The sequence below is a fragment of the Triturus cristatus genome, chromosome 8 (assembly GCF_964204655.1).
Source record: "Triturus cristatus chromosome 8, aTriCri1.1, whole genome shotgun sequence".
NCBI lineage: Eukaryota > Metazoa > Chordata > Amphibia > Caudata > Salamandridae > Triturus > Triturus cristatus.
Window position 1 is genome coordinate 884,145,001 of NC_140591.1, and position 23,965 is coordinate 884,168,965.

Consider the following 23,965-nt stretch of genomic DNA (forward strand, 5'->3'; position numbering starts at 1 on the left):
TCCTTGACCAATTGACCACCTTTCTTGATAACTACTGGGTAATTATAGGTAGGGATTTTAATTGTTAGTTTGAACCTCTGAACGGCCTGGCCACATGTATTTCAAGTGAGGAGGATTCACTCTGGGCTATTCCAGAGCCCAACATTTCGTCCATTCGCGCCTGGACTCCGCTGGCCTTACAGATGCATGCACTAACATTGAGTTTCTCATTAAGGGCATGTAATAACCGTTTAGCATCTGATAGCCAAAGAAAGACCACCTTTAATTGACAAGGGAAGTCATCGATCATAGATTACATCTTGGTTGACATTAAATCGTGGCATAGGGTGCATGACTTTAGGATCACCCCTCGCCACGAGAGCAACCATACCGCTCTTGTGTTAGATGTAACTCCACCGCATGTCGATGGTAATCCTAGCACGCCATCACATCTTGACTCTAGTCCAATATTGGCCAATGGAGGGAGGAGAGTCCGCTGAGGGGAATTCTCCCAATCCCAGGATAAGTTGGCTTTCTTATACCAACAAATTATTCCTTTTCTTGCTGTTATGAACCAATTTTTTGCGACTAATGGTACTCCAACTTCCCAAATTAAATTGTCCAACAACCATCAAGACTTGCTTTCCATCTTGGCATCTTTTTTCTATACTAGCAATAGGACTAGGCTGACCAGAAAACCACGACATCCATGGTACAATGAACATTGTAGGGCAGCCAAGTCAGCCCTTTTAGTCACCATCAAAACAAATGACAGGCCACGAATTAAGGAAGCTAGGGCAACTTACAAAACTGCCATAGTTAAGGGGAAAGGTAGCTGGGAATGCAAAAATTGGGAGTCAATAAGAACTGCGTTGGATAATCATGATATGAGGGCATTCTGGAACCTGATTAATACAGGATACCGTGAAGGCAAATCGGCCATATCATCAAATATAGGGGAGGAAGTCTGGAGAGCCCATTTTAAATCTTTATATTCAATGGCAGAGGAGGAAGTCGGGCTGATGGCAATGACCCCCCCCCCCCCACCTAGAGCCAACCCATCGAGACACGCCCTTGTTTACTTTAAAGGAGATCACTGAAGCACTGGGAAAGACATTACCAGCTAAGGCGCCGGGGTTGGACAAGATTTCTGGCGACCTTTTCCGCTCCGAGCCTTCTGTCTGGGCCCCTTATTTGTGGTCTCTTTAAATGCCATCCTTCAGGGTATGGCAATTCCCACCACTTGGGCTGGAGCAGAAATTATTCCAATATTTAAAAAGGGTTCACCGCTTAATCCTGTCAATTATCCCCCCATCAGCCTCTTAGACGTAAGCCAGAAAATATTTGCACGTGCACTTTTGGGGCGACTTCAGTACTGGATAGAATAGTGTTATGTACTCACACCCCTCCAAGCTGGGTTTAGGACTAAGATCAACACCACTGATCACATTTTTAGATTACAGCTCCTATACTGGAAAACTGTGACCATAGAGGGTGGCAGCCTCTACCTTATATTCATGGACCTTAAATCTGCATTCGATCTAATCCCAAGGGATAAATTGTGGGAAATATTATTGGATATTGGAGCTCCAGAGTACCTTTGCCATCAGATGAAATGCCTACATCAAGGTAATTCTGCGCAAATAAGGTATGGCAAAAATGTAGAGCTCTCAGCTCCCTTCCCAGTAGAGAAAGGTGTACGCTAAGGCTGCGTCTTGGCGCCAACTCTCTTTTCTCTTTTTATTAATTGCTTAATAGAGTCATTGTTGGCTGGAAAGGATATTGATGCGCTTAGGCTAGCGAACCGCAAAGTACCTGCCTTGATGTTCACAGACGACACCCTCTTGCTCTCAAAATCTCCTTTGGGCATGCAAAGGGTTTTTGATGCATTTAGTGACTTTTGTAGAAACTGGGGTCTGGAGATCAACCTTCAAATGGACAGGCCCTAGAGAGGGTGTCTATTTTTGAGGTCTTTGGGAAATCAATGATCGTTTGGCTGTTTTACAGGAACTCAATGAATTCAGGCATTACAAAGCAACGTGCAAGAAAAATGCACCGCCACTGGAGAAGTGAAACCTGTACCGGCAAGACCTGCCTGGGTCCCGAAGATTGGGGACCTGGTCAGAGAAAAGATTGTGCACAAAAAAGAATTTAGGCCTGTACCTGTCCTGGCTGTCGAAGGAACAAGAACAGTACTTCTTCCACCCCTTGCCGGCGAGAAAGAAAATAGATTTGTCTGAATTTATCCGATCAAACCACACTATGTGGCCAATACTCAATAGTAGGCCGTGTGGGCTCCTGGGTAGCTACTGCTCTCCTCTCTCCACCATACAGGAAGTTTAGACAGAATGATTAATAACCTTTGAAATTCTATTCTACGAAGTGAAGGAGTTACCAACAATGGAATGGAACTCGTACCTGTAGAAATTGAACAGCAATAAACTACAAATAAGACTCAGATATCAGTTCTACAAAACCTGCTGAGTTACCAAAGATAGATCGGACTGCGTCTTGCTACTTCATTGATTTTGATACTTTCTCATTGGATCCAAGTGAACCCAGGTTACCCCCACCGCCTGTTTCCCACAAAAAAAAGATTTGTGATTTCTACCTTTGGCTGAAAAAGACTTACCTTGTTTTTCCTTGACTACATCTCTGTATTGCATTGGTCTACTTTTCGTAGTCCGCTGGATTGGTATAGTGACTGTCTTTTTCCTGCTCCTGAATGGACATTACCTCCCAGAACTCTCTGTAGAACATCATGTGAACTTGGTCCTGAAACCGCATGCATCATCACACCGTGAACAGAGAGACCTGTCCTTAGTGAACATTAAAGCAGTTCCGGTTCCAAAAGGAATAGTTTGGGACAGAGTTTCATATGATATACTGAACTGAACTTTTAAAAATACCACACTTATTTAAAATTTCTCTTAATGATATCATCACCTCTAGTACTTTCTCTGATGATTGGGACTTTGAAATTGTAAATATTATGCTGTCTGATTTAAAACAATCTGCTGCATTTGCAAATTATGAATTGTATGATGATACATCTAATTTTCAGACCATGTTTTGTTATCAACAATATAGTCCTCATTTCTTGCATAAAACAAGTATCCCATGTAACGTTTTCCCCTACCATCAATGGGAACATTGCCCAACACCGCCGAAAGGTAGTTCAACAACATTTCCACAAAAGTTTGCTTATTTTTCTGGGTTTAACACTTCAGACCCGCCCTCTTATTATTATACGGTTGCACCTACACCTAGAAAGAAAAATATGCTCACTAACATGAAACAGATGTACTCAGCTTCCTTTATTGCCCAGCTGTCTGTACAGGGTTTTGAATTCTGGAAAGACACTATTGACACAAAATCTGTCTGGGTTTCTAAAGATTGGAAAGTTCAGAGAACTGAGGCTTTATTTAGAGCATACTTCATACCACATCAGATTATCTTCCTGAACGACACAGTACAACAGACTTCCTGTCTTGCGCCAGTCAAGATCAAAGACTGAATATACCACAGATTCCCTCACTTACACACTTTGAGGGTTGGCAAAATTATACATCACACAGTGAGGATACATTGGTTACTATACTAGATACTTACAGTTCATCAGACCCCAATTGGAAGGGATGGTTGGTTTAACTTATAGACACAAATATGTGTCAGTCAAGATTCAGGGGTACCACCAAAGGGTTTAGTATCCATAGGCCTGACCAGCGCTTTGTGCAATCAGAACACACAGGGTAGTGACATTTTACAGTGTTGGCAAGTTATGCCTAAAGTGGCTAAAAACCTCAACACTGTCCCAGGCCAGGTGAAACAACACTTGTCCTCACTCTCAGATGACATGGATCTCAGGGATTTGCATACAATCTAACAGAAAGACATATGGTAATAGCATGAAGAGATGAAAAATCTACAATGCTGCACATTGAACATTAGACCAATTACTTTTTACCTTCTCTGAGTCACCTTCCACAGAATGGTTAATCCATGACCATATTACCCTGCCAGTCACGACATTCCAATTTCAACACTGTCTACAGTATCACCAAGTAGGCAGGTATGAAGTGTTGGGACAGGGATACATACATGAGTCTTGGGATTTACCGTAGAGATTTAGATGCTGGAATGGGGATACTGAAGTTTTTCTCAGTGGTTCAGACTGTGAGAGTTCTTGAAGTGGGTCCCTAATGTGTCAGGATATTTTGCTTCACGGAGCCTGTAACACTTCGTTTGAAAACCTATTGTGTCACTTGAAAGGATCCCCAGCTGCTGTGATTCATCCGGTGTTCAAGCTACACTCGAATGTGACCTTTTCGATCTTTAATAATCAAGGTTGTTGTGGGATGGTACCAGGCATCGCATATCTGGTCACAGTAAGTTCCAAGGTTACTTGTTGTATGCAAGTATTGTTTCCACCAACCCACACCGTTAGGGAGGCAGCACTATGGCCTTCATTGGATGTTTCCTTTAAACAGTTTGATTTCCTGAGCAGACTGAAAGCCATGCTTTTACAGAAGGATGTGGTCTTAACCTCAGCCTGAGAGACTGTTAATCTCCAGGCTGCAAGCTCTTCAACTGAGATACAGGTGCTAGTCTGTACAAACTTCCCCCTTCATTTTGGGGAAATGATTAATCGTACCTTTAACATGTCTGATACGAGGGGGAACGTTCACCTTTTCATGAGCATAGGTTCTGGGCTATTGAGCACCTTTCAGACAATCTTTGGAGTTTTTCCAGCATTTATACGCTCGGGAAGCATTTTTGGAGAGATTCCACTGGTCCTACTACTTGTAGTGGGTATCCTAGTTTTCATTTTATTGCTACACAATTGATGGCCCAGTTCCTCAATAGATGGAAAAAGCACTCCTTGTGCGATGTTGGCGTAAACGCATGGTGCTCCATCTGGGCACACCTCAGCTTCGGGAGCTAAGCGAGCATTGGTTCCTATCATTCAGACCAGTCTGGGTTGACTGCATCTTGCCTGTGCTCCGCTACCTATTCTGCGGATACAAATGCATGTTGGGCATATGTCTGAGTCTTCCATTTGTTGCGCCACCGGACATAGACGTACTACTGGACCCCTTAAAGGACCACGTGTTACAGTGGCCTCAATGTATTCCCATGTTGATAACAGCATTCTTGGAGCCTCCACAGGATGCTTTATCTCCTTTTGGACCGGACAGCAGCTCTGCAACAAGCACACAGGTATCAAGTATTTCTTCAGCGGCTGCTGTGGGAACTGAATATGATCACCTTTGCTCCATTGACCTGATACAGGAGGTGTTACAGGGACTGTCGTCTGTGAATGCAAGCAACAGTGATGTTGCGTCTCCCACACAGGACACATAAAATGTTTTTTCTCCATGTGATGGGAACAATTCTGCCTTTTTTCCAAAACAAGCCTATTTGGAATTCAAAAACATCTTTTTGTTTTAATTTTCTCTCCTGCTCTCACTGAGCACCATGGCTTTCGATGTGCCCAGTTGGTCTAACAGTACATTGACTATTTAGAGGACTTATAGAGCTTTCTTAACTTTTAACATAATTTTTCACATATAGCATGTTTTTAGATGTTTTTACACTGGTTTTTATGACAATGCTTTATGCTTTTTAGACAGGCATATTTTAGCATTAGTTGACCTTATCGTCCTTCAGATGAGGAGTGGGTGTTATGTATCCCATTGTACCCCAATCTAGGCCTAGGTAGCTACACAACTTTATACCCACATTTGCCCTACCTTGCTCTGCATAACCGTTCTAGCACTGACCTTTTACCCAGTTATGTGCTGAATAAATATCGATCAGTTTCTTAGAAACTAGCCTCATTTATTATGCATGAGGATTCTTAGAAATGTCCCCTGCACATGACGTACATCCCAGCAGGAACACACTCTACTTAAAAGTCATGGCCATCTTTATCCTAGGGTGAAAGAACTCCTTTGCATAATTGCAGGTATTGATTTTTGCTCATTTGCATAATTGAACCCCAAGGCTATCTTTATGGTATAAAAGACCCATACCAACACTAGATAGAGGAGGAGAAGCTTCCACGCTGACTCAAGATGCTGAGGTCCCGGCCAGCAGAAGCTACAACACGCAGTGGTCTAACATCATTTGCGGGGTGTTCAACTCGAGACCAAGACAGGGTCCTTCATTCTCTCCCATCAGGTAATGGGGTTGGCTCTTTCCTAAGGGATTCTTGGCTTTACACCCACATACATTCTAGGGACATTTAGGTAGGGTTTGCATCTTAGGAGTACGCTTGATTACTGCCATGTATCTATATGCCTGCATATATTCACTGTTTTAGCACCATGGTAGAATTCTACCTTTTATTTACTCTGTCGGTGCTTGTAATCTTATATATCTGTTTCTGTCTAATGATTGTCACAGCAAACATGTTTTATACTAGAATGACGCAGGTTCAATAAATACTTATTGAAAAGTCCCCATTGTTTATTCTGTATATCTCCCTGAGACCAAGTGAGCACGAGTGGCTGAGCGAAATGTACTGCACTGTTTCCACGATCCCTGAAGGATCAAGGGTTGTTATGTTCTATAGTTGCCTGAAACTATTCACTTCTGGGAAAGGTTAGGGGGCTTATGGTGGCACTGTGAGCTAGCTGGTCTAAAGACTAACATATCCTCTTGGGGTGTGTGGAATCAGTCAGGACACCAATTCCTTGGTTTATGTGGTCTAAATGCACAGATCCTATGTATTTTTAGGAACTACACTACAACGGACGATAAGACCGCCATCAGAGGCACCCTCTCATTCTGACACCCACGTCCGCGCTCCAGCTTCTGAAACACCATTTCCGACTTCATTTCGCCCCTAGCCTTAGACTCCAAGAACTACATCTTCCTTGGCGATCTACATTTTCCTCATCGACATCCCCAATGACAACAATGCTGCTCACCTCGACAGTATGAGCAGCTCCGGATTGACCCAGATCATCCACGACCCTACCCAAACTGCAGTACACACTCTGGACCCGGTTTTCACCCGCAGCAACCGTATCAAATGCAACCACATCACAAAACTCACTTGGATCGATCACTCCATCATCCACTTCAGCACCTCCAGCCCTCGCACTGCCACCCCCCAGATGGCCAGCATCCCCCACTGGAGGTTGAACAAAATCTCAGAGACCGGTTAAATGGATTCCTTCAACATCTCCAACATCGCTACCTCCACCAACCTTGAACAGGGAGCAAAGAATTTCAACATCTGGATCACCAATTGCACCGACAGCATTGTTGCATCAAAAGCAACATCCAGAGAAAATTCTCCAAAAAGGCTATCTGGTCCACCTAAGAACTCAGAACAGCAAACGAGACAGCAAACTGCTGTAGAGGAAATGGCGCACCAGCAAAGACACCTCCGGTAGGGCAGCCTTCAAGACCTCCATCACTCTCTACCACCTCCTGCTGAGGGCAACAAAGGAGACAGCCCTAGCCACACGCATCAAAACCAGTGGCAACAACACCAAGGAACTTTTCAACATCATTAAGGAATCCTCCAACCCGGCTGCCAGCGAATACAACATCATGCCCTCATAGGAGCTGTGCGACAACCGTGCAAACTTCTTCCACAACAAGATCGCAACCATATACAGAAACTTCAAAAGACTCTACAAATCGGCATCCAAGAGGACGCATTCAGATGGATCCCTTCACCGGAAGAACCCAGAGGTTCCACCTCTGAACCCCAAGGAGATTACTTGCAGTGTCCCATAGGGCTCATCCCCACACTCTTCAATGCATATATGACCCCTCTGGCCGACATCGTCAGATACCTAGTCTCAAAATATTTTCTACGCAGGCGACACCCAACTCATCCTTTCACTCATCGATGACCCCACAACCACCAGAACCAACTTCCACGGATGCATGACCAGCGTTGCAGACTGGATGAAGAACAACTGCCTGCAGCTGAACAAAGACAAGACATAAGTACAGATCTTCGGCAACAGCAGCAACACATGGAACGACTCCTGGTGCCCATCAGACCTATGACCCGCAACCACTCCCTCGACCATGCCAGAAACCTCACAATTTTCATTGACAACAAGCTCATAATGAAATCACAGATTAACGACATCTCCTCTGTCTGTTTCTTCACTCTGTGCATGCTACGTAAGATCTTCAAGTGACTACCCCTACACTCAAGACGCAAGGTGACACAGGCCCTCATCACCAGTTCACTGGACTACGGAAACGCCTTATACGTCCACAGAGGCTTCAGACCATACAGAACCTGGCAGCTAGACTCTTCGTTGGCCTTCCCCATCATACCCCACCTCAGGCAACTCCACTGGCTCCCTGTACAGAAGAGATGGCAATTCAATTTGCTGACCCATGCGCACAAGTCCCTACACAATCATGGACCCGCCTACATTAATCTCCACCTGAACTTGCACCAACCATCTCCCTCTCACTTACCAATACTACCTGCATATTGTGAAGCAGAAGTAGAGGGCCCTCCTTCTCCCACATCGCAGCAAAGACCTGGAAAAGCGTCCCCAGGGAACTCCGGACCATCACCTCACTTCCAGAATTCTAAATTGCCCTCAAGACCTGAATGTTTGAATAAGCCTCTGGGACCTACAAGCGCCTGGACACCATATTGGGTGATTAGTCAGGCTTTATAAATCCCTGATTGATTAATTACCACCACCCAGATGCAGGAGTATGAGGGCTTGACCTTCATTTCTGAATTTGCCCTCTGGGACCAATGGTTTTACTTGCGTTAGCAGAGATAACTGGTACCAGGCAGTCTTTATTTTATTGGTGAAGTATTCATCGAGGGTGAGATTGGTGCCTTGGGTGAATCAGTGACGTGACACTAAGCAAAAGTAGGGGTTCAAATGTGTCCAGATTTATGTTATTGAGCTAGGTTTTGACTATTGGTTGCTTGTTCTTCTTGGTAAATAGTGTGAATTCTGTTATAAAGGGGTTAAGCTTCTGGTAGATTCAAAACATAGAGGTCTAGAAGAGGTTCAAGCTATGTTTGAGGCATTGTATGTCTGGAGCAGATGAGGCTTTCAAATATATAGGTGTGTGTCATCATTGTGTTGGTGGCTTTTTATGTTATCTGTGACTCAAGGAGCTCTAAGAAGTGTTTGAAATTGATGGGGGACAAGCTGGAATCCAGAAAAACTCTAAATGTGACCAGGATCTTCAGGCCCTGGAGATACCCACGTGGATGAATTGGTGTTGATTGGATAGGTAGGAGAAGCACTGGTGAAGGACGTTTCTAGTGATTCAAGCTTGGGACACCCTGCGTGCTGTTCAAGAAGGGACTACTAGTCCCAGAATTTCCAGAGGACAAGGAGGGGCGGAGGGAGGCTGCTCTGGCGTCCAGCAGCGCTATAAAGTGCTTCTCATACACCCCGCTGCATAAGACGACCTGCACACACTGCAGCAAGGAACTACAAGTCCCAGAATTCCCAGAGAACAAGGAGGAGGCAGAATGATGAGGCCCCAATGTCCAGCTTTATAAAGTTCTTCTCACATACCCGACCCGTCTTCGCCCATCATCACCTGGAAAAGGCTGGACTGGGTCACCCCTCTTGAGTTTCATGTTTAGGACTCATGGACGTTCTTGGTGGTAAGATTTTTAATTCATCTAGCAAGCAGCTCAATGGGATGGAACCTTTATACTGCTTTAAAAGAGCTGCCCTTACTCGAGTCTCTCCCTAGACAGTCACTTTTTACCTTTTTTTCCATTCACTCCCATTTATTGGATATCTGTGCAGTGTGGCAAAATACCTATAGATGGTGCATTGGTACGATGTGCGCTAAGGAGTAGATAGTACAGAATTACCTTCTGAATATCTCAAGGAAAGAAGGTAACCTTTATTAGCGGATCAACCTTTATTTGCTTTACCTTTGTAACCAACTGTAAGCACTGTAGTAAATATCCACATGGAATTTTGCACATTCTATTTTATTGGTGACCAAAACGAAGTTCATGAAATTCAGCTAAATGTATTAATCTAAGTCCTAGTAACACTTTTGAAGAAATGTAAAAGATCTTACCAGCATACATCTTGTAGCTTAAGTCCTACTAGGGCCATATGTAGGTAACATACTATTTACCAATTCATAAATACCGAATTTTACCGATTCGGTATTTATGAATCGGTAAATAGTATGTAGGTAAATAATCGGTAATTATTACCGATTCAGTAAATATCGGTATTTATGAATCGGTATTTACCGAATCGGTAATAATGCATCCCTTCCCATTCATTCCTATGGGCCTGGAGGCCCATAGGAATGAATGGGAAGCCAGTTACTATTACCGATTCGGTAAATACCGAATCGGTAATAGGGGAGGCATTATCATGGGTGGCAGGGTGTTACATTGACACCCTGTTGCACCCCTGATTCGTGCATGTGTGCACATGTGGCGCATATACATGCCCTAAGGGCATGTATGTCTGCCACATGGCACTTTTCAAATAGCACAAAAATGCTTTTTGAAAGGTATTCGTAATTTACCATCAACTCGTAGTTGGTGGTAAATAACGAATCCAGACACCAATAATGCACTCACTTGAGTGCCCCCTACATAGCATTTCTGGATTCGGTAATTTACCGAATCGGTATTTTACCGATTTCTTAAAATTGCGAATCGGTAAATACCGAATCCAGCAAATCAGCCACCTACATCTCAAGTGCCTCAATACCGGTCGGTAACGGGATATTTACCGATTTTCGGCCGTTACCGGCCGGTATTGAGGTACCTACATATGGCCCCTAATCTTTTATCATATCCTGTATTAGGAATTGCTGAAATTCTATTTTTGTTTCAAATGCTTGGTCAGTTTATCATATAGGATTTTAATTAACTGAAATAATACTTTTCATAATGATGACTTTTGAGGCTTCAGGATGTGATTGATAGTGGGGTGGTCCAGGTAGCTCAAGGTGTCTGAGATGTCCAGTAATATCAGGATTCAGTGGCCATCTTTATCTGTGGTCAGGAAGGCATTGTCTATGAATTGTAAGGTAACTGTCTCCACACTGCAGAATGTTGTGAAGCAAGATTGAAACTCTTAGACAAGATAGTTGGCATTGATGTGTTCTTGAAGGTGTGTGTTTAGCTGCTGGGAGACAGAAGTCCATTTTGGGAGTACATGGTTCAGAAAATGAAGGCTGGAGGCAGACCACCGGATCGGCTTGTGAATTGAAAGAAAGTCCCAGAACTTTCCTGAGGGCAAAGGCATCCATATGATTATGCGGTGTCCATTACTTATGGGCAGTTTTAAGGCATAGACTTGTGACGCATCATCATGGCTATTATCTGCCCAAGCATTGTATGCTCTAGTATACCTTTCAGTGTAGCCCCACAAGGTCCTTTCTTAGCCTTACCTTAACCTTACAACTGCTTTCACTTTTCCTCTGTGAAGAGCCTATGGTGCGGCACCTTTGATATTTTTAGCTGTTTGCCGATGGCCAAGCACTTCATTTACGCCTAGCTTATTCCATGCAAGTATCAATACAGTTTAGTATGTCAATTTGGTTGAAAGATAATGATACATTCTCTTCATTCAAAATGGGAGGATGAAAAGCTGAGTTAATCAAAAACCTACGGCCTGCAGCTATCTAAACCTATGACCTGCAGGTCACACACATCTCAGCAGGCATTGCCCAACCCCAAAGCTTTTGTAAAATGTAAATCTGAATGAAATGACAAAAACAGGAGGGAATAAAAAGTATATGAGATGTATAGACAATTTTGGTGAGTAGACATAATTCTCCATAATAAAATACATAAAATATTAAACAGTTAAAAACTGGAAAACAGACCCATTCCATTCGAAATCCGGGGTATTATATGACTAACGCCACTGCTTATAATAATATGTGAATGATTGTGTGCCGGAGCTGGGTGCGTGACCGAATGATGACCTCACTGCACCTAGGATGGCAATTTCTAAAAACGTGGGACATCATGGTATCTCTATTTCTTATAATGTAGTTTCCTGTAGCATATTCCAGTACTCTCTGGTACGTAGGGGGTAGAAGGAACCATCAGTTGCATGTCTGCCTTTCCATTGCATACAAAGTGCATCTCATGCATGGCCATTCATGGTTGTTTGTGGCCCTTAGTGACATATGTGGGTTTCCTTGGGAACCTGTGTGCATTTGTTGCATGTTCGGCCAAGTAACTGCAAGAACTCAAGATGCTGGAAGCCCTGATGAATTAAAAGGGATTTTTTCCAAGCATTACCATAGCCCACCTCTCCACTACCGTCAATGCAAGACCAAGACACCCCCTACCATAATGTAGCTATAACTGAACACAGCATGCACACTATTCCGTGAACAATATAACATAGAGATAACAACACACATCAAGCAGGTTTCCGCTCTAAAACTAGTACTTGTGATTAGGTGTTGAGGCTCACCCTACTTATTTGGAAATATGTGCAACTTAAAAAGCAAAAACTGTATTTTGCTTTTGTTGACCTTCGTGCCGCCTTTGATTTGGTACCTCTGGAAATACTTTGGTTGGCTCTAAAAGAAATGAGAGACCTGGACCAATTGGTAAACTTGCTGGAAAGGCTGCCTGAGCACAACTATGCACAGGTCCGCTGGGGAAGAGCCGGAGAATTAACTAATAAAATCCCCATTAGGCAAGGGGTATGTCAGGGCTGTGTCCTTGCACCCACACTGTTTTCCCCTTATGTAAATGGAGTGGTCAACGAACTGCAGGATTGTGAAAATGATTCTCCAATGCTGAACAGTGGGAAAGGACCGATTCTGCTGTTCGCTGACCACGCGCTACTTTTATCCAGGTCCCCAATGAGAGTCCAGAGACTAATTAAAAAAAATTGGGGTTTCTGTGAGGCCAGGGGGATTTCAACACAGAAAAAACAAAATATATGGTTTTTGGCCAGACTGAGGGGAAATGCAGAACAGTAAAGATAATCGGGAATCAATAAGGAGGGTGTCTAAATTTTAATACTTGTGTGTAAGATTAACAGAAACCCTGAGATGGAACCCCCAAATAGACAACAGTCAATTAACCTTATGCATCAAGTCTCAATGCATACTGCACTTTCATAAGCAGTCTTGGTCAAAGTCAATTACTCCTGCCCTTGAGATCTATAAAAATGAAAGCGCATAATGCTGCACTATATGGTGCTGAGCTTTGGGGGCATGGCTACTTACACAAGCCAGCGGTGAGCGAGAATACGTTTGCTAGGCCCCAGATTCCAGTCCCAAATAGTACCCAGTTGACTCCTCTGTCTTCTTATCAAGGGCTGAGGAGAATTGCTGACGTGGCAGCAATTAAGCCACTTACCTACTGGTTGCGTATTTGGTCCACTCCAGAGATAACCCAATACTGCGAATCTCTGAAAGAAGTTCTGAACCTAAGTGGTGCCAAACGGATTCCTTGGTTTAGACATATAAAATCATGGTGCACATTGTTGGGGATGTCTCATTTGTGGGAATGCCCAGAATCTGTCAGCAAGAAATATATTCCCATATTGAAAGCTAAATACTGGGTAAATGTAGAAGAACAGTATGCGCCAATAGATCAGCGGGGTGCTTGACCTCTGAGTTCTTGAGCATTAAAACCCTTTGCAGAATTTGAGCCTTTTTATGATCAGATCCCACCACCTATGGCGAAAAATCCTTATGTGAGATTTAGATTCAGCTGCTTACATTTAAGGTCATTTACTGTTTGGGGGACGAATTCAGCAATAGCTGCATGCCCAGCCTGTGGTGATGCACAGGAGACAGTAAAACATATTCTTTTCTTTTGCACTGAATACTCTCTTCAGCGCAGGAAATGGATTTGTCGTATTTGCTGCAGACTGGAAATCAGACAATACAGGGCTGCTCTGAGAATACTAAGATCTGACACTACACCCCTTATTGTATTTGCTGTGAGCAGATTTCTGCTGAGCTTCTGGTTCAAGCGTCAGAATTTCATGTCCCAGGCTGTATGTGAGGTTGCAGGCGCAGCCACAGTCAAAGTAATCCTTACTCTATGGAATTTAATATGGGAATACTGCTGTCCGGTGTCACATAGCACTTTATGGTTCTTAGTTAGAATGTATGATGATATGATGATTATTATTTTTTACTTGGTACATTTTAAAGTCTGAGGATGCGATATTGTTACGTTTTGCACTTTTTTTATGAAGGATTACAGTACCGTTTTTATTTCAGATATATATGCCATATACTGGTTTTAAAGAACTTGTAATACCAGTATGTACTGATGTACTCCCAACATGAAGGATTGATGAGAGAAAGAAGAGAGCTACCATGCGTCTTTCTTTCGATAAGTGGGTAGTGTCCTAGCCCAATGAACTAATGTTATCATTGTAGATATAGATGCTGTGTTAACATGATCTGTAAGAGTTTTTTAGACGCAGTGCTCCGGGCGGCGAGGGCGGCAGCACCACTACGGGTGGACAACAACCAAATTATGATCTTCCCAGATTATGCCCGAGCAGTACAACAGCAATGATCCTCCTTCCTGGATGTAAAGCGGAGACTGCGAGACAATCAGATTCAATATGCTCTGCTATTCCCAGCCCGCCTAAAGATCCTCCACAACGGGGCGTCCCTCTTCTTCACGTCCGCGGAAGCCGCGCACGACTGGGCAGACCAGCACTGTCCGCGAACCTCCAACCCTCACTCTCAAAGGGGCGCACCGTTCAAAACTGCCCGCACCCGGAAACGCCCCAAGAAGACCCGTAATCTCGTACCCAGATCGACAGGGGGTTCTCATGATTCGCCCGACCTTGAACAAATAATGCGGGAACGACGTGAGGCTCTGCAGGCAGCCATCGACCTACGTTCTCCGCGACCTTCAGAGTCAGTGGACCGACCCCCACACCTGTTCTCATCAGACGGCGATAACGACAGCGATGACACCATCTCGGGACCTGACCTGGCGGCACTTCCCAATGCCACCCCGCAAACCGCGGATGGGTTGCTGGATGGTCTGATCTCTCGTGCCTCACCCTGAAGTGACTTGGACTTACAAACTGTCGCACTATATCCTTTCATGTGAAGTTCACCTTATACACATTATCTCATACGCAGGAGCCGACACCTTGCATGCGACGCGCATTACCCTTTTTCTACATGCCCACTCACCGTGTGACCTCGCACTTGCACACCGTCACCCCCTATCACATAGAGCAGTTCTCCCCCCCTGGTGTTACGGGAGGAAGTTTGGACACACCGTTTCCTAAACGATGAGTCCTATGTATTGGGACAGTTTCCCGCATCCCCCTGCGTTGTTACCACCCCGGTTCGAACATGTCCCACCCAGCCATGGGACCTTATGTCACCGACTGACCGCTTGGACAGTCCCCCAGTCTAATCACTCCTCTCGGGTGCGGCGCATCCCTAGGAGTTCACTTGAAACCCTGCTCAGCGAACACCTGACCCGACCCTTCCACAGACCAGACTCCTCATGACTCAGGTGACGAATAACACAAACAGCCACATACTCACGCTCATTACCCGTGGCCTACACACCCCGCGTAAGCGCTATGCGGTATATGCTTATGCGAAGCGACAGAAAGCGTCCATTCTTTGCCTGCAGGAAACCCACCTTAACTCAGCCGAAGCAGGCAAGCTGCGAGCAAAGTGGCGCGGACTCCTCTGCGCCATGACATACTCCTCGTTTGCCCGGGGGGCACTGATATGGATCCGCCCGGGTACCCCTTTCCGGGAGCTTAGTCGGGTGGTGGACGAAGACGGCAGATTCGTTCTACTGGAGGGGCTCTTGGACGGGAGGGCGGTCCTCTTGGGGAGTATTTATGCCCCGAACGTTGATCAGGATAAATTCTGGGACCGACTTACGAACGCTCTAGCCCAATTCACGCATGTGCCCTGGATTTTAGGCGGAGATTATAATTGTATCCTAGATCCACTACTAGATCGGTCGCATCCCCCGTCTCCGCACTCCTCCGCCTTCAGACACATCGAGCGCTTTAAAGCCTGGGTCGCACATTGGTCGCTCACAGACGCATGGAGATTACACCATCCTCAGGCCCGTATTTATTCTTTTCACTCCATCCCGCATGACCTGCGAGTTCGACTCGACCGTTTCCGTTGTACAGCAACGCTACTCCCGCAAATATGCCACTCGGACTACCTGGGTAGAGTTGTCTCAGATCACGATGCGCATCTGCTTAACCTTCAATGGAGACCTCCGCGACCCCCGGTCCCCACTTGGGCGATTGGCACGGGAATGCCTCACAGACCAGGTTTTCAAGCACGCACACCAAAGTAGCATTACAGAATACTTTACGCATAACACAGGGACTGCGTCATCGCCCCTGGTCGAGTGGGATGGCTTCAAGGTGGTAGCTCGCGGGGAGTGTATCCGGCAGAGAGTGGGGATAAGACGTACCTTGGAACAAGCCTTAGAGAAGGCGGAACAACGATTGGCCACGGCCACGAAAGCGGCTGATCAGTCGGTGGTAACAGCAGCCCAAGTCGCCCAAGCCAAATCGGCATATCAGGAGACGTGTGTGGATTTTCGACGCCACAACTTTCGGTCTTATGCGTCCCGTATGCACAGAGACCGTGATAAAACGGGCACGCTCTTAGCATGGCTCGCCAGGCAGGATGCTGAGGTCCGGCCCATCACTGCGATCATAAACTCTCGGGGCACCTTGGTACAATCCCAGGATGAGATCCTCCAGGCCTTTTATCACCATTATTCGGCGGTCTACACTGCCCCCTCATCTCTCGCTCCAGGGGCCATCGATCACTTCCTCGACCCCCTATCCCTCCCCCAGATTTCGGCTACAGACCGGAAGGGGCTGGATGCCACGATCCAAGCCACTGAGATTACAAGTGCGATTCGTGCTCTGGCCCGCGGTAAGGCCCCCGGTCTAGACGGGTTCCCACTGGAATACTACTCCACCTTTGCCCCTTCGCTGACTCCCCGCTTATCAGCAGTACTGGACTCGGCACTCAAGCTTGGTCAACTGCCCCGTACCATGAGAGCGTCGGTGATCGTGACATTTCCGAAACCCGACCGAGACCCCCAACTCCTAGCCTCCTATCGCCCCATAACGCTACTTACGGCGGACTGCAAAATTTTGGGGAAAATTTTAGCAGACAGGTACTCGCAAGTCATTCGTCCGCTGGTCCACCCTGATCAATGTGGTTTTGTCCCGGGAAGGAACACCTCTCACAATATTCGGCGCCTTTTTCATATCCAGGACCAACTGGGCGATCGCTACCCGCGGGCGGCGTGCCTAATTCTGGACCTTGAAAAGGCGTTTGACACCCTCACATGGCAGTTCCTCTTCGCCGCCCTCGGACGGGCGGGACTAGGTCCCACGCTCTTAGTCTACACTCGTCTCCTCTACACCGATCTCACCTCTCGGGTCCGTCTCGGTCACTACATCTCCCCGGAATTCGCTATACACAGAGGGACACGACAAGGGTGTCCCCTCTCACCCTTATTATTCACGCTCGCGGTGGAACCCTTGGCTATCCGGCTACGCCGGGATGGGCAAGCTTGGGGTATTCCACTGGCGGACATTATCCACTGCGTATCCCTGTACGCGGACAACCTCCTCATATATCTGCGAGATGTGACGGCAGATCTCACTACACTCGAGACCGCTCTGACAGAGTTCTCGGAGGCCTCAGGCCCGCAAGTGAACTGGGACAAGTCGATGGTATACACTCTCCACCCGGATGCCCCCTCTCAGGACGTCTGGATCGGGAACCTGAAACTATTGTGGGCAGCAGAGGGCCCCCGATACCTCGGGATTCGTTTATACCACTCCCCAGTCGACCTCTACGAAGGTAACCACTGCAGGGCGCTTGCGGGGATACGGTCCTCCATTGGATTCTGGCGGAACCTCCCGCTGGCCCCAATAGGCCAAGTAGCTTTGGCTAAGATGATTCTAGTTCCGCGGCTTTTATATTATTTTGCTAACCTCCCGGTCATCCCACCCCGCTCCTTCTTTAGAGACTTGGATACACTCCTCAGCTCTTTAAAATGGGGTAAAGGGCGGCATAGGATCGCACTAGCAAAGCTGAAGTTGCCCACGACGCAGGGGGGGCTTGGCGCGCCATCGTTTGAGGCCTACTTTCTAGCATCACAGCTTCAGTGGCTTTCGTATTGGACGGCAGACAGATATACACTCGAAACACATACAATCACGGGTCGTATACCCCTGCTGGAGCTGCATCGTCTGCTTCTACCTGGTTTCAGTCCTGTGCGTACCTACCCCCTACAGGTTGATATAGCCCGGAAGTGCATTCAGCGCATACACCGCATGGCGACGGATCACCCCCCATACACACCATTACTGCCACTAGTCGGCTGGCCCAGACATAAGGGGTTCTTTACTCCTGCTATGCTTCGGGAATGGACGTCTAGAGACATTACCGGGGCAGAGGCACTGTTTGAAGGGGGACAGCTCCGGCCATACCGACAGCTTATGGGCGAATATGACTTACCCCCCGGGCAGTTCCTGATACACCGACAACTCCTTGGCTGCTACCGACCATACTCCGATCTCGCACTGGGGGAACCTCCCACTCACCCTGTTCTACATTCAATCTTGCGAATGGGATCGGGTCGTCATCTCATCACATGGCTTTACAAATCAATCCGGGAACTGGCACCCCCACTGCTGGGATCTCTTCGGGTTCTGTGGGAGGAGGAAGCGGGACGATCATTTCATGATGACGAGTGGAACAGAGCGATAGAGTTCCCCAAAAAAGTCTCCAGGAACGCTCGGTTCAAGAATATACAATTTCATATCCTACATAGGGCATACCTAACGCCTGCGCGCCTTCAACGTTTTTTCCCCGACACGACCTTCCTTTGCCCTCGCTGTCAGGCGGGAGACGCCGCCTTCTCACACATGTTCTGGACCTGCCCGGGCATTCAGACCTACTGGTCATTTATCCACACGACGCTCAGGGATCTCACCGGACTGCCACATCTGGCTACCTGGGAGGGCTGTGCACTCGGTATTCTGGGAGGGAGGAAACGACACAAAATACCAATGCGCTTTGTCTTCCTAGCACACCTACTGGCCAAACGCTGTATAGCCATGCACTGGCGGGCCCCCTCAGGTCCCCCGATTGCGGCATGGGTGGGGGCGGTTCTCAAGTGGGCGGCGGCCGAGGAAGACGCAATCCGGGAGGAAGAAGCCAAAGGTATACGTAAGGTCCCAATTTCCCTACAATGGGCGCTCCTGCTGCACCAATTTAGGCAGTCCCAGACTCCAGAGACCCCGGTCATTGACTTACAAGCCCCTAACACTATACCACCTCGCACCATACAGTCCCCCGAGGTCGGAGACCCCCCCCCCCCTCTACCACCCTCCGCGCTCCCCTCAGATACATCGGGTCTGGCTCTCCCTATTGGGAATGCTCCACAGTAATCCATATTAGCCCACATTCACACTCCCCCCTAGGTGAATAGTGGCTGCCTGACAGAGTGGGCAATAACGGACTCATGGTATACGCCTCGCCCCGACGCTAAGCACCCCATGGCACTCCCCAGTTCAGTTCTCTCCCCAAGTTTTTCTTTCACTGGCACAGACCTGCTATACCGCAGACCACGCTCACACCAACCACGGTGTAAATGTAATCTTACACTCAATGATGGTCTATCCTGCTATGTATATGCTGCAGTCATTTATGTGAAACGTGATAACTGTCAACTTTTAAAACTAAATGCCAATAAAAAGAAATTAAAAAAAAAATAAAAAATCTGTAAGAGTTTTTATATGTTTTAAATGCATTTATTATTATGCACTTTAATGGTCATTTGACCGAATAAAGCGAGATATAAGATATAACACATTTTGTCGTCTTAAAAAAACAACAGAAACAAATACAAAAACTTCATACTTTAATAAATAATGAATTGGTCTAGGGGTGCATGGCTTTCCAGCCAAAGGTGGTGGACGCATATCTGTATTGCTCCGCTCCGACCCACACACTAATACTGAAGAACCGGGGTCCCAGTGACCCCTCCGACCCTCGAGGCTCCCTCCACTTTCCCACCTTGCCCTATGCTGTGCTGAAAGCTAACATAGGAGCTGAGGGGGGGCGCACTCTGAATCCCTGAAGTGCCGTGGCCATGGGACCTGACATGCTGCTGGTGTCAGGCGGAGGCCCTGCAATGAGTGAGAGCACAACGTGGTGACAAGCAGTCCTTATGTGAGGGAGCCACGGCAGGACGTAGATGCTTGCGGTGGTCCTAGTGACGGAGGGGCCCTGATGCAGGCAATGTCAGGCCCGGCCAGAGTGGAATTGAGGCCCTGGCAAGTGAAATAGAAAACAGCTGCACTGCCCGTGGTGAGGAGTGGGACTGGCCTTTCTCCCATGGATGCATCAGAACTTCCCGCGTGTCGCGACATGGCAGTCTTGAAGGTGAGTCAGCGCTTCCCTTGGGCAGTTTGCGGACCCGACGGCCACTCGCCCGGTGTCCTGTTACTGACCAAGGGCGAGGCTGAGCCCAGAGACCTACTATAGCAGCGCATTGACTTTGCTGTTGGGGGCTCACTTGTTCTGGCGCAGCATGCTGCTCGGGGATCCTGTCCTGTGGTGGCCCCCAGTCTGATTTAACTTGGCTGTGAGACCTGGATGAAGGTGCCCTCCAGTACATGTTCACCCGGGGGCCCTTCCTGATGCCTTCCTCCTCCACGTCCTCGTTCCAGGGAGAGGCCTCAGAGGGTGCCCTGCAGCCCACATCCGGGGTCCTTGTTTTGCAGGCATGGGTTGCCCTGCTCCCCCTCGCCTTGGTGACTGACGTGGATGCTGCAGTGTGGAATTTACAGGGGATGCTTGGTGAGGGCATCTTCCTAAAGGCACCCACACTCTCCATCACCCAGCCAGCTGAGAGAGAGCGAAAGCCGCTACGCTGAGGAGTGAATGCCCTGGACAGAGGCTGAGGGTCAGGAGGCAGTGCTGTTCAATGGACTCCTGAGGCCCCCAGAGATGGGAAGGGGCCACCCCTTGCTGTTCTGCATTGGGAGTGAACCAGCCTACAGTGGGACACAGGACCCGGGCCCCACTGACACAGCTTAGTACACTGGGGCCCAGCTGGGCTCCTCGTACATGCTGGTTACCATTTGGGTCCACCTGATCTATAACCGGAGACCCCCAAACAGCCTACCAGATGTCCTGAGCGCTGTGAACCTCTCTCCAGGGACTGTCAACCACGATTTGGATGGCCAAGGGCCAGACAAACTGGCGCACAGACATGTGCAGCTGAGCCGATGATGGGGAGGTGGATGGAGCAAACACAATGACCCCCAAGCAACTACAATTTGACAAGATCCTGGCTGCTATCGCGGATACCAAAACCACACTGCAGCATGAAATCAGTGCGGTCCCCTTTGGCCTGGGCTTGCTGAGTGCAGACCACAACAAATTAGCAGACAGTGAAGGGAGTGGAGTCAGGGATTGCAGAACTTTGCCCTGCTCAACTGGACCTGGCAGGTCACATCTCTGACAGGCAAGGTGCACACACTGGAACATCGTGCCTAGGACACAGAGGGCCACAACAGATGGAGCAATGTACGAGTGATGGGCCTTCCAGACGGAATAGAGGTCGAGGATATGGTGGCCTACCTAGAGAATTGGATGAGGAATGAGGTTACATCGAACCTCCTGACACCCTTCTTTGCCCTTGAACATGCTCACAGTGTCCCGGCCAGACCACCGGCTCCTGGTAGACCACTGTGCACAGTAGTGGCTAAGCTCCTCCACTTTAAAGTTTGAGATATCTTATTGCAGCGAGCTTGGCTGGATGGTCCATATCACATTGGAAATGGGCAGGTCACTCTGTTTCCGGACTACACTCTTGCCGTGCAAACCAAGAGAGCACCATTTACGGAGGTTAAAAGAGTGCTGACAGAGGAGAGGCCGCAGTACTCCCTTGTGTTCCCGACCAAGCTGAGGATTGTGCTGGATGGGAAAACCTATTTCTGTGAGGAACCTCAGGAAGCCTGGGAATGGCTAAAAACCTACAGGTCTGGGTCCGGCCCACAGGCTGCCAACAGAGGCCGGAAGAGAGTTAGAGCAATTATAAAACAAGATCCAGAAGGCCCAGGAGTAGATGTGCACTGTAGTAACCTACTAGGGTACAGACGGAGCAGGAATAGGCCTGGGCACTCCTGGTGGCTGCAGACATAGCTAAGCAGGGGGGGTTAGAGGTGGGGAGCTGTTCTCCTCCTGGAAAACAAGCCACGGACTCGGAGATATAGAGTACATTAATAGAAGAAAAAGGTCTCCCCGTGGTGATCCCGCAGTCTGCGTACGATCTGATCTGAACTGCTGATGCTACAAGTGGGGGGCTGTTGAGACCAACATCTCAATTTCTGCTCCTGGAAGACACCTTGGGGGACACTGGAAAAGGGGTTTGGACTCCACTCATGACGCCATGGAGGGCTGTGGATGCTCTGTGCTGCTGGGCGGGGGAGGTTTGTATACGGCCTGGATATCCTTCATTAATGAGGGCAGTGTGCAAACAGTTCTTGTACCATGTAGGGGGGACACCCTCTTGTTCCTACATGTGTGGGAAGGAGTGATTGGAGTACAGCTGGCTTATTTTCACCTGTCCCTACCACTTGTCACCACTTAGGAGTCAAGTGGAACTTGTCTAATGACTTTGTTTACTAGTTGTAAAGTGTTTGGACAGATGGCCATTGTTGGTCTGCCCTAGAACTGGGGTGTTCAGTTTTGGTGAATGTCTTATTCTTTTTATTTGTCTCAGGGGGTTCCTGGGATAGGTGGATGGGTGGAATGGATTCCAGCCTTGTCTGCACAATTGTGGAAACCAACGCAGGTGATGTTACTCTCATGGCTACTAGAAACCAAGATTTTAAGTCTATCACCTGGAATGTCCAGGTGATGGAGTCTGCAGCCAAACAGCATAACATATATCATTACCTACCGTGCAGGGGAGTTCAAATTGCCATGCTACAGGGAACCCATCTTACTGGGGTGCAGGTTGAGCATTTACCCCGTAGATGGTGGGGCTAAATATATGCCACATTGTTGTCTGCCTATGAGAGAGGGGCACTGATATGGGCTAGGGCCTGGACCCGTTTTGAGCTCCAACACTCATTAATCAATAAAGAGGGCCAGTATGCTTTGGTTAGGGGCAGATTGCTGGGGAAGGAGATCACACTGGTATGCCTTTATGCACCAAATTAGGAACAGTTGGCATTCTTTCAACTCATTGTCAGCACCACTGGGACAAATGCTGAGTGGGGATCTGTTAATAGGTGGGGATTTTAACTGTGTTATGAATGTGGGCCTAGATCGTTCACTCCCCATTGCTGGGTGCCCTGACTCACAGATTAGCAACTGGATTCTGAGACTGGGCACAACATTGGGGATTGACAGACTTATGGTGCACCCACCATGGCCAAACACGTTACTACTCCTACTTCTCACACATCAATGCCCTCCACACTGATTAGACACATTCCTGTGCTCAGAGAGAATAAACCAATATGCCACCTACACTGAATACTTGGGGCGTACACTCTGATCGCAGCCCCCTCCTTTTGGGGTTTTGGCCAATTGACAACAGACCAGTGATTCCATTATGGTGGCTACAGCCGGTGGCACTTGAGGATACCTGTTATAAGGAGTCCCTTCAGATGATCATCCCCGATTATTTTGTACACAATCAGGGCTCAGCATCGTTCTCCCTGATTCAATAGGAAGCATTCAAGGTAGTGGTCCATGGTCACTGCATGAGCCACTCGGTTGGAATTAGCAGGGAACTCAACAAAGACTTTACCACTCTAGATTCCACACAGCACACGCTGGATGGAGCCTTGGGAGCAGATTGGGACTCCCACAGACGGCTGAGGGAGGCAAAGGAATGCTGTTCTGGAATGATTGAGATCCTTATTAACCCTGAACTAATCTCATCTCACTTCACACGCTGGGTCTCACATTTACACACCGGGAGATA

The 23,965-nt window shown here is 47.5% G+C and overlaps 1 protein-coding gene across 1 annotated transcript in view; it reads left to right on the forward strand.

The window, feature by feature from the left end:
• Positions 1 to 23,965, forward strand: part of LOC146805218 (organic solute transporter subunit alpha-like) — a 628,012-nt gene that overhangs the window by 560,059 nt on the left and 43,988 nt on the right. The window lies entirely within an intron of this gene.